We start from the raw sequence: 14,806 nt of genomic DNA on the forward strand, positions 1-14,806 counted from the left end.
ATCTCCTGTCTTGCGCAGTCTGTAAACTGCTCATGCGACCCTGTGCGTCCAGCGCAGGAGTGCATGGAAAACAGGCCAAGAGTCAGTGTTAGAAATAAAGTTGATAGTGGTCCGTTTTCAAGGCGTTTAACCCTAGCCCTTTACTTGGTTATCTGCTTGTGGATGTTGGGGGAGAGGCAACCGATAAGGGAACTTAAACTGGTGGGATAAATCACAATAGAGGGAGGGAACGGCTTATGCACCAGAAAGCACATAGCACATGGAGACTTTTTGGCCACAGAGGCGGATAACCACCTATAGCCCGCCTCTAAAATCTGACCAGTCCCAAGAGGCATGTTTTAAATAACCCAATAGGAATTAAGCCAGGTCTGTGAAAAGAATGTAAACCCCATAGTCCCGGGGAGGGACTTGCGCACTAGATAATATCCTTATTATAACAGCTTCTGGGGGTCTCTGCTCACCAGGCACCCAGCCTTGCAAGGTTGCCATTAAAGTCTCACTTTCACTGTACTGCACGTGTCAGAGTCCATTCTTTTGAGTATGGACAGGTGTGTGTATTTCTCACAGTCAGCTGTGGACACAGGGTAGTCTCACACATCTAGGATAAAACAAACCATGGTTGAGGCCACAAAGGAAGGCAGGTCTCTGTCCAGGACTGAGCCTTGCCTAAGATCCACAGTGAGATAGGGCTTTGCAGAGGGAAAGTGGGTCCTGGACAGATCTGGACGCCCCCCTCTCAGGAAGGACACCGGTGATACCCAGTTGGGAAACAGGACAGATGACCACATAGGTGTTCCACAGCCCTTCAATGTCAGTGGAAGCAAAGCATCCAAAAGGAGGTATTCCTCCCCTGCTCAGCCCTAGTTCCCCTCCCCAGTCATACTGAATTCCCGGTTTCCTACTGACTTTCTAGGAACATCACTGGTCCTCTTTATCCCACTAGTCAGATCTCTGCACTGCTCTGCACCCAGCGTCTTCCATGAAATGGAGAACTTGGTGTTCACCCACTCCCTCTGGCTCTATTTATGCCTGTATCACTTGTCCCCAGTCTCCTGCTGTGACACAGTGTGAGTGACCCTTATACATACAAGCAGAATCCTTCTAAAGACCGGTTTCAGGAAAGAGACCGTTAAATGTACGGCAGCTGATGTGTTGAGACCTGTGTCAAGTATAGGCCTGCTGTCTCTTGCTTCAGTAGCAGTGTGAGAATCAACTAAAGTCAGGTCTTTCCTGTCAAAGGAGTTTCTGTGTAATATAACTATCTTTGTGTAGGTACCAGCTAACCTTGCAAAGTTCTTGCAATCAAAGAGCTGGTTATCGCCAGATGTCCTAATCTCAAACTGCTTGCTTAAAGATGAATATTACCCAAAAGAATGTTCTTGCTCTCCCTGTTTCAAGGTCCCCCTTACTTCATGTGCCCCCTTTTCTAAGTAGACAGTCGCAAAGATTGTGAAACCAAACCCACCCATCAAGGTGAGGGGCAGACTTGCATTAGAGATAAAAACTGAGCAGACTTCCTGTTCAGTGTGCTCGCCTGCCTGATTCTGGTTGGAGGCACACACACCCTTCTGCAGAAGTAAACTTTGCCTTCCCCACCAGCTTTTGAGCCCATGTCTGATTTGTGATGGCAGCAGTGCCCTGGTACTTCTTATAGCAGACATAGCTGAAGGCTCCTCTCCAGGCCCAGAGCACTGGCAACAGCTGTCAGCTGCATGTCATAACCCGAATGCATGAGGGCTTGAGTAGCCCCTCAAAGAACAGCCACCACACAAGTGTGGTAGAGGACATGCCTGGGATGGCTGGACTTAGCACAGATGCTAAGGGGCTACTGCATCCTGCCCATTGGGACCAACATGACACATGGGCAAGAACCAAGAGACAACAGTGATTGCAAATGCCAGCCTCAGCCCCAGAGGAAGGCCCTACCTGGACACCCAGGCATCACCCTCCAAATGTCACTGTGCTTCAGAGCAGTGCTGGGGACCTCAGTGTTCAGTGGGGCTCCAAGTCTCTTCTGCCCCAAGGGATTGGAGCTAGCGTGAAATAAATTTCACTCTCCAACCTGGCGTTCTGCTGCTTTTTTCAGCTCAGTGGTGAATACCTCAAAGTGAGGGAGAGAGGTCAGACAGACCTGGTGGTACCACTCTGACCCAGCCATGGTTAGGGGCGGAAGGGAATCAGGAATGCCTGTGTTGCTATCTGACCCCAGGAAGGAGGCCACATATTCATTTTCTGGGAACCCACAGATGCCCCAAGGTCAGGGATGCAGAGTGAGTGTGTGGCCCCTTGTAGAGCCAGTGTTGGGCCTGGAACCCAGAGCCTGCCTGAGTTCCAAAGGGGTGCTCCCACCCAAACCCAGCTCCTTTCTCCTGGGCAGTGGGAGCTGGCCATGAATTAGCAAGAATCCTCACTGGGAAATTCTTAGCAAGCTGCCCCTGACCACGGGTCTCTTGTTTCAGGATCATCACCTTGAGAGAAGCCCTGCGCAAGCTGTACTTTGCTTTGTCCCTCCAAGGGTCCACCTCCTGCCCCTAGCCCTTCTCCCTCACCCCCACTGCCTCACCACAAGGGCTCTGTGGAGCAGGTCTGTGGCAGCTTTAGAAGAGGGAGGGGTCTGGGGTCCTCCAAACATCTGGAGCACTGGAGGTGTGGGCCAGCTTTGGTTGCTGCCTCACACCCACAGGAGGTCCAAGGCAGGACTGGGGCCAAGGTTGCTGCCTGCTGAAGGAGAAGGGGAAGTGACCCAGATGCCCAAGGAGAGGTGAGCTGCGCTTCTAGAAGGGGCACTCCTGGCCTTCCCAGGCCCTCCCAAGGGCCCAGCTACAAACCTGCTTTGGGGTGTCTTGGGAATAAATTCTTTGTTTCTGCAACTAGAAAACCAATGAATTTGCATCATTCCTTCCCAGACCCCGTGATCACAGTACCCTTTATCTCCCCAGAGGGGGTCTCCCCATCATGCGCCCTGGCCTTGGCCTTCCCGGAGGCCCCGCCCTCTGGCTCTCCCTTCCCAGCCTTCGGCAGTGGCCTCTGGCCGGTCCATTCGGCATCGCGCGCCCCTGCAGCCCGTGCGCGGCGCCTGGCCAGTACTCCTGGCCTTGACTGGCCCCTGCAGGTCAGCCCCGGCTGGTTCTTCCTTCTTGTGTCGCCCGAGGGCGCCCGCGTCCCGCTTGCCGCCCGCGTCCGCAGAATTTCTGGGGTTCTCCGTGGCGGAGGCGAAGCGTGGGACTGGACGGCGAAAAGACAGGCCACCCCGCGCCCCAAGGCCCACCTGCGGGTCCGCGCGGCGAGGGGCCCTGGCTCCCACGCACCCTGGGCGGCCTGAGACCCCGGCCACGGCCCCTGGGTCGCTCCGCCCGTGGGGACCCCGGCGATCGCTGCGGCCCGCGCCCAGGTCCTCAGCCACCAAGCTAGCGCGGGCGGCGTGGACACCGCCTGAGGCCTCCCCAGCCGCGCCTGGCCCCAGCCACGTGGCCAGCGCCAGGCGTCCCCTCCCAGGCGGTCATGTGGGCACCCACCAGTCTCCCTGGGCAGCGCAGCCCAGTGTACCGGGATCAGCCCCCACCCGAGGCGGGTCTCCGCTCCCGCTGCCCCCACACCCCCACCAGGAATGTCTCCCTCGTTCCCCCTGGGAGGCGGCCAGGCTTGGAGGGATCCTGGCTCTGCTGTTGCGGGAATCCCAGGCTGAGATCTGGGACGCCGAGGCAGTTTAGCAGGAAGCAAGGCTTTATTGTGCCAGCACAGAACCAGTGGACTGTGTCCTGAGAGCAGAGGCCTCACCTTACACACCCTTGCAAGCAGGTAACAGAAGCAAAAAGCAAAGCTCAGCCCACTTGTGGTTGCATGTGACTTCATGGGCTATTTCATTCCCCCAGTGCTATGTGGACTTCTTCATGTTTCAATTCAAGTTTTATCTCTCTGCTTTGCCATCCCTTTCCCTGACTCCTCAGAACACAGCCTGTCCATTGCTCTTCTGGCCCTCCTCCCTGCTACATCATACCCCTCTTAGATGCTCAGACCCACCTAGGGTCAAAGAGCATCATCTTGATTTAGGGGTTTGTATTTTCATTGCATCATTACATGGGCGGCTCTTTTTCTTTTTACAGTGGCCTCCATAATGGTCCTGATAGACCCCAGTACCAGGGGGACCAGGCAGGGTAATATCAAGCATGTTCCCGCTTTTATGACAAATGTAGTCTGTACTGTTTTTCTTTTTCACTTTTAGTATCATTTATCAGTAACCTTGCTAACCTAGGAGTAGATGACCCCATGTAACATCTGACCTATTGGTGGGTGCATGATACAAGGTATGACTTTGCAGCAGTCCCAACAATGGCTCTCTTGTAACATTTAGTACATGGGAAAAACCTTGTAAGGACCAACCCAAACGGTAAGAGTCCAAGAGGTAAAAGACCAAGAGGAGAGCAGGGGTGCATCCCATGTTTGAGCTTCCTCTGTGTATAGACTAGTCACCTTTCAGAGTAACTAGAGCAGGCCTGTTGTTTGTGGTTCCCTGGTTGTCTCCTGGGAAGTGGAGTCCTGCCAAAGAAGAGCACAGGTGTTCTGAAGGGTGATCTTGGATGGTGAGGCTGAGTGAGGGATGAACTCCCATTTGGGATAGGCTGGCTTTATTTGGCTGTGGCGGATCCAGGGAGCAATTTTTGTTACTTTAACTGTAGTGGGGATAGACGACAACAAAAGGGCCCCTCCAATGGGGTTTTAATGGTTGGACATTTTATCCTTTTATCCAGTCAGTATCTTTTTTTTTTTTTTAAACTGAGTAGAATTACCATGGCAACAACATATAATCAGTATATATGCCTAAGAAAACAAGTTGTTTAAAAAAATTAAAACTACCATCGTTAAGTATCAAAGGACATGTTTAGAGCCAGTAAAACTAATCATTTTGTCTTTAAGTAGAAGAACCTGTCTAAAAATACGAGTTTGTGTCTGGAAGGGCTTTAATGCCAGACAGCCACACATGCATAAGAACCATTTCCTCAATCCTCTCAGCCTTGGTTATTTTTGAGAGGCCTGGCACCAGTGACTCCACTTGAACTTTGATGGCATTCCCCCCCCCACCATCTCCAAACTGCTTGTCTCTGAGCAGTCTCTTTTCAAATATTGTCTCCCATCCAAGTGCTCACCAGGCCCGACCCTGCTTCAGACGAGATCAGGTGTGTTCAGGGTGGTAAGACCTTTCTCAATTGGTCATTTTTTTCCCTCATTGTGAGGATTTTCTCTGTTCTGGATTTTGTTTGTTTGGTTGTTTTAGGTCCCATGTTGGGGAGGGGGGGCGGAATAATGAGCAGATCAGGTGGGAGTCAGTGCCAACGAGACCCTTTTGGCCAAATTTAAGCAACGAAGAGGCTTAGAAGGAGTGGCTCTTAGGCAGTGGGCTTCTAGACAGGACAATACAAAACAAAACCCAACAAAAGCAGACGTCTAAAAAGCTAACCTGGGTAACACATAGTTATTAGGGTCATTTTTTATGGACTTGATTGTGAATGCCCCAGAAGGATCAGAACTGTAATGTCAAAAACTTAAGAGCAATGGTTAAAATTCTGATGGACAATTTAGCAACTAACAGAACAGTACATTAGTACCACTCACTTTTTGTTACCATGTTTATCTAAATTTTGTATCTTAGAAGGCCTGATATTTGAAAAGCATAAATATATTTAATATACAGGAAGAGGCAACAGCGTCACAGCTCTATAGAGGTTATACATACATATTAGTTTAGTTGTTGCTCTTGAAGTAAAACCTTAGATTTTCTCATCAGTTGGGGGGGAACAGTGTCAGTGACCCCAAATAGCCCAGTCACAGACACATGTAGAGTACTGACTGCAGTAGAATCACCCAAGACAACAGTTGTTTAACCATGAGGTCATCTGGAAAATTTTACATAAACTCATAACTGAGTTATGACTCAGTTACCTTAGTAGTCAAAACCCTGGCAAAAATCACCAAAGAAATATTTATGGGGACTAAGTGTGGAGTTAAGAAACCTATTGGTCAGAACCATGGCTCAGATGTTGATAAGGGATCACATCCCAGATTGTTGACGTTAACAGATGGCTCATGACATCCAGCAGGATCCCACCAACCTGTAGTCAATGGAGCCCCCCCTAAAATAACAGGCCCAATCTGGCCATCTGAGGGCAAAATTACCTCCACCTGACATGTGCAAGGAGTAGGACTAACACCTCCACTCTGGTGACTCCAATAAAAACTGGAGGACTTGACCTCCAGTGTAGTGCTCCTTTTTGAGTTTTGTTTTGTTTTTTACTTTATCCTATCTGAAGGGTGCACTTTGGCTTTTTTTACCTTGCTTTACATAAGTAAATCTGTCTCAACCCTCACACCAGTGCAGCAGCACTCCCTGTGCTCAGCCTCCTCTTGCCATTCTGTGTTTTAATAAACTCTTGTTGTCTTGATAAATTTGTGGATTAATTTGTAGCATCAAAAATTCCTGACAGTTATCTTGGCAAAACAAAAACCATTTTATGACAGTTTTTTTTGTAAATGTTATCAAGAACAATATAATATTTTTCAGACAGCCTTGTTGCTATGAGCTTAGAGAATTAAGTTTTAGTTTAACATAAGTACATTAAATTTTGACCTTAAAAAACCTTTAATGTAACTGGATTTCAGTCAACTCAATCACTTACATAAACATTTATAGGCTCCATCTTTTTATGACAACTTACTCTGTACCTTTATGACAACTTATTTTGTATCCCCTGGGGGAGCTTGTCTTTGTCCTTTTTTTTGTTTGTTTGTTTTAAAGTATTTTTTAACCTTTTATTGTTAAAAACCACATCCTTAATACCATATATATATATATATATATTTGTGACTTGTTGAAAATAACTCATAAACCCTTTTAATTTAGAGCCTTATATTTGCATGAAAAAACCAGAAAGAAAGCAACCTTAAAATTATTTTTTGTACAAAAACAATTTATAGACAGCCCATTTGTTAATAGAATGAAACAGGCTAAGGGTCATTTTCAACTACCCAAATTTCAAGATTCCTGTTGCAGGCTGTAGCCTCCTTTTTTTTCTCCTCTGGTCTAAGCCAGAATGCTAACCCCTGAATGCCAGCCTAGTGAGACCTGATTGAAATAAATTTGAAAGCCTGTTTTCTTTCATAGCAGTAGAACAGAGTAATTTTTTTTTACATTTACTTTATAATAAGAACCATCCTCAAGATGATTACATATCCATATGTAAAAAGCTTAAGCAGTTTATAACAGAGACCTTTAAAACAAACACCCTTTTTTTTTTGTTAACTTGAATATCACATTAACCTTATAACAGCAGTTCAAGAACCATTTTGAAGATGCTTACATAGACACACACAAACACACACACACACACACACACACACAAAGCTTTTATAAATTAAGTATGCCAAAAAAGAAATGTCAACTTAAGCCCTGGATGATGAGCTGGAATTCTAGAAGCAAGTTAAATTTTGCCCAGTTCTTTAAACAAATACACACACACACACACACACACACACACACACACACACACACACACACAACTACAGTGCACTCTCAAAAAAAGAACAAAACTTTTAAATTACAGCCAGAGGGCTATCCGGTGGAATGGTGGATGATGCCTCTGTTCCCTTGGGAGTCTCCCTATTTGGAACTGAATTTCTTGTTACACATCCCTTAACCTCAGTTGTGACTATTTCCTGGGAAAAGCTCAACTCTTGGGGGTGTCTCACACACTTTCACATAGCACAGTACTTCCGCCCCACTCCCCGAACCTGAGAGACACTGCTTCACCCCAAAAGGCAGTTACTAGCGGTCTCTAGGAATTGACCAGTCTCCCCTTCTGCCTGAGGCAGGCCTGAATTCGAACCCGGATTCTTACCGATCTGATGAGCGGTGCTTCCCTCCCCTCGATGGCCCCTCCCCTCGATGGCTCCTACGCCTCACTGGGTTCTCTTGTGCATCCGAGGCCCTCACCCGGATTAGCTGGGAAGATGAGTCCCCTCCTCTGGATCAAGCTGTCCGTTGGTGCCTGGTGGGATCTTCTCCTGTGGTCCAGAGGATGGACCCCGGCGACACAGGAGGTGACAAATCACTGTCTCCGCAATCCCGGCACCAAGCCCCCAAGGAATGTTGCGGGGATCTCAGCTGAGAAACGGGACACTGAGGCAGTTTAGCGGGAAGCAACGTTTATTAGGCCTACACAGACTCAGCGGACTCCTGTCCAAAGGCTGAGCCCGGAGAACAAACAGGTGTCACCATATATACCCTTGCAAGTAGGTTACAGAAGCAAAAAAGCAAAGTTCAACCACATATGGCTACATGTGACTTCCCTAGTGCTATGCGATTTGCTTCGTGTTTCAATTCTTCACGTTTTCTCTCTCTGCTTTGCCATCCCTTCCCCCTGCCGCATTATCAGAACACAGCCTGTCTCTCTCTCTTCTGGCCCTCCTCCCTGCTAGGTCACTGCCTTGCACCTCAGGTGACCTGGGCAACACCTGAGCTTCCCAGACTCTGCCGTGGGGGTTCTTTGAGGACTGACAGGAAAAGCCCCCAGGCCGCATCCGTGGGCCTCACATGCTAGGTAAATTCCCGTGGCCTGGGCTGTAGGAAGGGCGCTTGGCCAGGTTTGGGGTGGCACCATGGGCACGCATGGAGACTCAAGTCCTTCTGCCGCCTGACCTACTGGGCAAAGTCCTGAGTCCGACCCCACCCATGCCTGCTCCATCGAGCTGCTCCTGGCCATTAGGCAGGGAGGCTGCTTCTCCTCCCTTGCCCTTCTCCGCAGGTGCGCACAGCAGGGAGACTGAGGCAGGCATTAGGTCCCGCCACCCAGATCTACCCCACTTGTGTCTGCCAAGGCCACTTGCCAGCAATTCCCAGAATGGGATCCAAGGTCCTTTGCTCGGGGTGGTGGTGGCACAGAAATGTGGCCATGTCCCAGTCTCTCAGTCGCACTGACAAACCAAGTCCACTGGGACAGACCAGGGGGCATGGACCTGTCCCTGAGCTGGGAGAGGACAGCTGCGTGGGGTTGTCTCTGCTGCCTTTGGCTTGCTTCAGGGAGGGCTAGGGTTAAAGTAATGGTTTGGTTTCTTTGGTGCTGTTTGAGGTCTCCGTGGCCTGACTTCCCCTCCCACTTGGCTCCTGAGACTGAAGCTGGCTCCCCCCACCCCCCACACACACCCAACACACACCTTTCGCTGAGCTGAGCAACCCCAAAGCAGCATCCAGGCCTGTCCTTGCCAGGATGCCATGGGAAGTTAGGATGCAAACAATTTGAGGCGGTGAAGTTCCTTCTTTTGAAAACCCTTGGGGTAAAAATAGTGTCGAACTCATGTTGTGAGCTGAGGACTGCTGAGAGGAAGTGGGAGGGGTGTGGGAGGAAGAGAGCTGGGGAAGAGATTGCCGGTGTTACAATTTGGACAAGACTCTGGATACCACAGAGGCAGGGGACTGGAGGGCCCCCAGCAGGGAGCTGCCCCAATGGTGCCCCTGACACCCTCCAGGGGCAGATGGGAGAGCTGACTGCTGTTCCTCTGAGCTTTCTCTTTTCCATTCTGAAAACCCTCTTCTGAACTAGACTGGATGGCTTCTTGGGTCTGGATCCTCTGAGGTTGGTTTTGGGATCCAGTGAACTTGATTTATAATGCCATCCTTTGATTGCAAAGTGAATACATGGCTGTGGTAGACGTTAGAAAAATACAGCAAAGTACTTTAAAAGGTTGAACTGAATCTCTCTCTCTCTCTGTCTCTTGGCAGTACCAGAGTTTGAACTTAGGGCCTCATACTTGCTAGGCAGGTGCTCTACCACTTGAGCCATTCCACCAGTGCTATTCTGTTTTGAGTTTTTTCAAGATACAGTCTCTATAATCATTTGCCCAGGCTGACTTAGAACCTCGATCCTCCTGATCTCCGTCTCCTGAGTAGCAGGGATTACAGGGGTGAGTCACCAGCACTCTGCTAAGGTTTAACTGTCTTTGACCCCATTGCAGGAGCTGCAGCCCAGCACGAAGGCCTGTGTTGGCCAGGCTAGGCAGTCTTTTCTGAAGGAATTTTCACTGTTGCTCTGGTCTCCTGGCAGCCACCCCCACTTCAGTGTGTCACTCTTTCTGTTGGTGTGGATTGAGTCACACAGTAGAGTAAGCATCCCCCTTCTTGAGGCCCACTCAGCCTTAGTCAGGTCTGCCAAGGCTAGTGACATAAGCTCAGAAAGAGGTCCTCATCAGCTGTATCTGCCTCCTGGGACTGACCCCCACCCCAGGTGGGGCCAGGAGTTTCCATACTTGTCTGCTCCTCACTGGGAGGCAGATCTCTTACCTCACTTTGCAAAGAGAAAGGAGGCCTTTTAGGAAATGAAAGTACAGGCCACCTGCCCAGCAGGGACCCTGAACTGCAGGCACTCACAACCCAGCTTTCTGAAGCCACCTATGGACCATACCCATCTGCCCAGCTCCTCTGTGTGTATGTGAGAAGCCAACCCAGCCTACAGGCTACTTCTGTGAGAAAGAAACCCAGCCTAAGCCAGAAAAAGAAGAGGGAGACGGTCCCCAGCCTTCAGGGCCTTTGGAGAGACCCCTGGACAGGCCCCGTTGGGCTGAGAGGCAATTTCTGCATTGAGAGGAGCCTCTGCATGGCTTGTGCTGCCTTCCAGGGGCCCCGGAGGGCAGGGGCAGAGACTGGAACACACGTTCTTGGGGTTTCCCAAGGAAGCTGGGGGGCCAGGCCAGGAGTTTCAGTCCACCCAAGGAGAGAGTGGCCAAGAGAGAAGGTTGTGGCCAGGCTTGGTCCCTGCCCTGTTGCCCTGCAGGTTCATGCCATCTCCATCCTCCTGAAAACAGGCTGAGCCAGCCACGGCCACCGGCTAGGGATGTCCTAGGCCTTTGTCATCCCCTTGTCACAACTTATGGGACACATTCCTGGGTAAAGTGCCACACCGGAGTCCAGAAGGGATGGCTCCTTACCGGTGGGAATGAAGGCCATGCACGAGGGAGGGCATTTGAGTTGAACCTTCAAGATGGGAAGGTGTGGGTGGGGGGGGATTCAGGAAGGTGGTCAGATTTGGCAGAAGCACGAGTGGGGATGCAGGGGGAGTGTGGTTTATTCTGTAGGCTTTCTGAGGGCTCCAGGTGAGAATGATGTGAGGAAGTTTCTCAGACACTATTGGCCATCCAGGGCCTCAGCCTGCCCTTTCTCCCGGGTGCTTCCCTCCCTAAAGCCACATGCCTGGCCTTTCTCTGCACTGTTCTTCATCCTCTTCTCGGCGTGGGGAAGACCAGGCTCTCCTCGGCACCCCATCTCTGACAGGTAAGAGAGGATGATTTGATGCTAATCCATTGCATGCAAAGAAACTGATGCAGATAAGTTGTTCTAACAGGTGCAGAAGTCAAAAAGTCGAAGCAGAAAAGTCAGTGGAAAGAAACTTCCAGATAAAGACCCTCTACTCAAAAAAAAAAACAAAAAACAAAACAGCTATAATTTTTTCAAAAGTTTCAGAATCACTAGGACCCAGTCTTGTGCATCTTTTTTCTGCAGTGCTGAGGATGGAACCCAGGGCCTCCCACATGCTAAGCAAGCATCTCCCACTGAGCCCCACCAGCAGCCCTCCGTTCATCATCTTATTATCTACATCTTTGCATTTATTAAACACCTGCTGTGTGCCTGGCCATTTGCAGGACCCTGTCATATGTTCTCATTAACACTGAGGGGGCATGGGATGAGACATTGCACACCTTGAGGGTTTCAACACTGTTCAAGGACCCCACATCAGACCCCAAGGCCACCCTGTCCCTAACTCAGCCTCCTTGTGCCCCAGTCAGGCAGAGAAGAGCTGAGAAGGTACACATGAGAACAAATTGTGAGATGGAAATTTGCTTTGGCGCAGGCAGCCCAGATTTTCAGTGGGCACTTGTTCCTTTGGGAAAGAGGTGTTCTCAAGTAGCTCTGTTTGGACAGTAGTGGAAACCAACTTTGAACAGGAAATAGTGGTTTGGTAAATACCAGAAAGGGAAGTGACATGTTCTGAGGACAAGCAGAGAGGCCTGGAGTCCAGATGCAGCCTGGGTTTCAGTTAGGTGACCCTTACCTGACCCACGGGAGCCACACGCACAAGCCAGCATGGCCTTTGTAGTAGAGGGAGGAATCAGATTTGAGTGGTGGGAAGGCATTTTGACCTTCCTGGTTTGGTAGATGAGGATATTAGTTCCCCTAGCTGCATCACTGTTTTGTTTTTAATCTGTGCTTCATCCTTTTATTATTCTAACCATGTAGATATTCATGCTGGACCAAGTGCACGGGTTGTAATTACATTTACTTTATTGTAAACTTTCTGGTTTTCCCCTAGAGTTGATAATTGCTTAACGTTTTTCCTTGCTCAGTCTCCTTTGACTTAGGGCCATATCTCCCTACCTCGCACAGATCTGTAAAATGCTTCTCAGAATAATTCTGCACGTAGTCCAGGTGTCAGTGAGATCTGTCTGATATGTTTGAGAAGGAGAAAGAGTTGGGAAGTGAGTCCTTTAACGACAGCTCTTGTGAGGACCAAAATCCAGCCCCTTGTGGGGAGAACCCTGACATCTTCTTCTGGTAAATCAGGGAAGCAAGAATTCAGCCTCTTCAATTCCCTCCTACAAAGGAAGGAAGCCAAAAGAGGAAGGCTGAGGAGGAAGAGATTGACTGGGGCATGAGTGTGTGGGGAGCCATGCTGGGAGAGTACAGACCTGTGGTCAGGATTGGGAAGGGAGGGGAGCGACCTCACCCTCACTGCTCTTCCCTCTTTCCTGCACTCAGCTGGGTGCCCTTTGCATATGTGGCCTGGGGTCCTCATGGCACTCTGTTTGTGTGGTTTGAGGGACCAAGTGAGAAAGCACATATTGCATCTCTCCCATGGCCCATCTGGCCTCCTCCCCTGCCAGCTCCGCCTCCCGCCCCTGCCTTACCACAGAGAGGGCAGTGCTGAATCTACTCTGCAGGAGGAAGTTGCTGGGGAAGGAGTCAGAAAGAAAGAAGAGGCAAAGATGGGGGCAGGGCAGCCAGACAAGGTTGGGCTGGTGGGAGAACTGCCGCCAGTTGGGAGGAAGGCAAGGAGAGCCAGCCTGAGAGAGGACTGAGGGCTGGGAAGTCCTGCCAGGCAGCTCAGCTCTGCCCCACTCCTGCTGTGTTCTCCAGGGATGTCTGTCTCTGGGTGGACAGTCTTTCTTTCCCCTGGCCCTTTGCTGGTGCTGGACCGTGGGTGCCTCTGTGGATGGTGTGACCTGTAGTTCTCATCCCTCAGACCCTCCAGCCTCCCCTGTGTCAGGTGAAATACCTCTGTTGACCAAGCCTGGAAACCCCTGCCCCACGTTCACCATCACTGAACCTTTCTTAACCTTCAAGCTCTCATGTGCTCTCCTCTGTGGAACCTTCCAGAATCCCACCTGGATGCCCTGCCTGTGATCTTGGGCCTCATGTTAGGGATGGGGAGAGATGAGAATGGCATTCCCTTCCCATGCTCCCCTGGCTTCCTTTCTTCCCCTGGATTATACTTTGAGGGTCCTTTCTCACTCTACCTGCACCGCTGTCTGTCTCCTAACAGACCCCGATGTTCTGGATGACCCTCCATAGATCCAAGAAGAGGCCAGTCTCTTGAAGGTGCAGGTAAGAGGGACTGCAAGGGAAGGAAAGAGATGGTCCTGGAATCCTGCTCCAGTCCTGCTTGCTCGTCCCTGGCTTCAGAGAGGAGTTCATGCTTTGAGCAGTAGGGATGTCATGGACGATGGGAGCCTGGGCGGTGCTGCTTCTCAGTCCAGCTGTGGGTGGAAAGCACGGCTTTGCTCTTCTGAATCACGTCTCCCTCCTAGCTTGGACCAATAGCTCCACAAAGCCTGCAGCAGCAATGTGCTCAGGCAATGGGGCTCTGAGAACCGCCACTCCTGCCACCGCCAGTCCAGGGCACACATGGCCTTCTCTGGCCGCCACACCCTCATCACGAAGAAGGTGGCTGGGCAAGCTCCTCTGTGCCTGGATTTTCACTCAGCGTGGCCACACTTTGTCTACATTAAACATTCCAAGTGCTTACTTGACTTTCTTATAAAAGGGTAGGTGTGAGCCAGTGCTACTCAGGAGGCAGAGATCAGGAGGATCGTGGTTCGAAACCAGTCGGAGCAGCAAGTAGTTTGCGAGACCCTACTTTGAAAATACCCAGCACATAAAAAAAGGCCTGGTGGAGTGGCTCAAGGTGTAGGCCCTGGGTTCAAACCCCAGTACTGCAAGAAAAAAAAGTATGCATGGTTTCTGATTTCTAGCCTTGTGGGACAGAAGATGGCACAGCAAATCCGAAGATAAAATGAGTGGAAGGGAAGTAGACAGTGGACACAGGGTCATTACGTGCTACCTGACCTCCCTGACCCCCACACTGAAGGGTCAACTCTCCATGGGAAGACCCAGACTCCTTAGCCCCACCCCTGCACGGCCCAGCTTCCCCCGGTCCCCCACCAAGGCTGCTCCTGATCTGTGCCTGGATCTTCACCTGGGCACCCAGCTGTGCCTCACCTGTACCCTCTCCCCGTCATTCCCACAGCCTTGGCAAGCCTGCACTTCTGAGTTGAGCTGCGTTCTTCCTCCTGCTCCCAGAGGATCCCCACTTTGTCTCCTAAATGGCTTTCCAGTGCCCCCTGCCTCTGTCCCATTGCAGACCACCTGGTTCCTTAACCCCCGGCTAGCCCGTGTAGACACTTACGATCATCAGAACTTCCTATTGGGCGGACCTTTCCTTTCAAGTGCAGTCCCCCTCCACCTGCCAGGTGCCCTTGTGGAGGCTTT

General features: G+C 50.5%; 1 protein-coding gene across 2 annotated transcripts in view; it reads left to right on the forward strand.

The window, feature by feature from the left end:
• The first annotated feature begins 3,595 nt into the window (after positions 1–3,595).
• Positions 3,596–14,806, forward strand: part of Itgb2 (integrin subunit beta 2) — a 44,234-nt gene continuing 33,023 nt past the window's right edge. The window contains exons 1-2 of one of the 2 annotated variants that reach the window (XM_074072499.1): positions 3,596–3,798; positions 13,581–13,642. The gene's annotated coding sequence lies outside the window, so the exon portion shown is untranslated. Of the gene's footprint in view, positions 3,799–13,100; positions 13,305–13,580; positions 13,643–14,806 lie in introns of those variants that run through there. The other variant, XM_074072500.1, reaches the window with a different exon arrangement.

This window comes from Castor canadensis, chromosome 5 (genome assembly GCF_047511655.1).
Source record: "Castor canadensis chromosome 5, mCasCan1.hap1v2, whole genome shotgun sequence".
NCBI classification, from domain to species: Eukaryota; Metazoa; Chordata; class Mammalia; order Rodentia; family Castoridae; genus Castor; species Castor canadensis.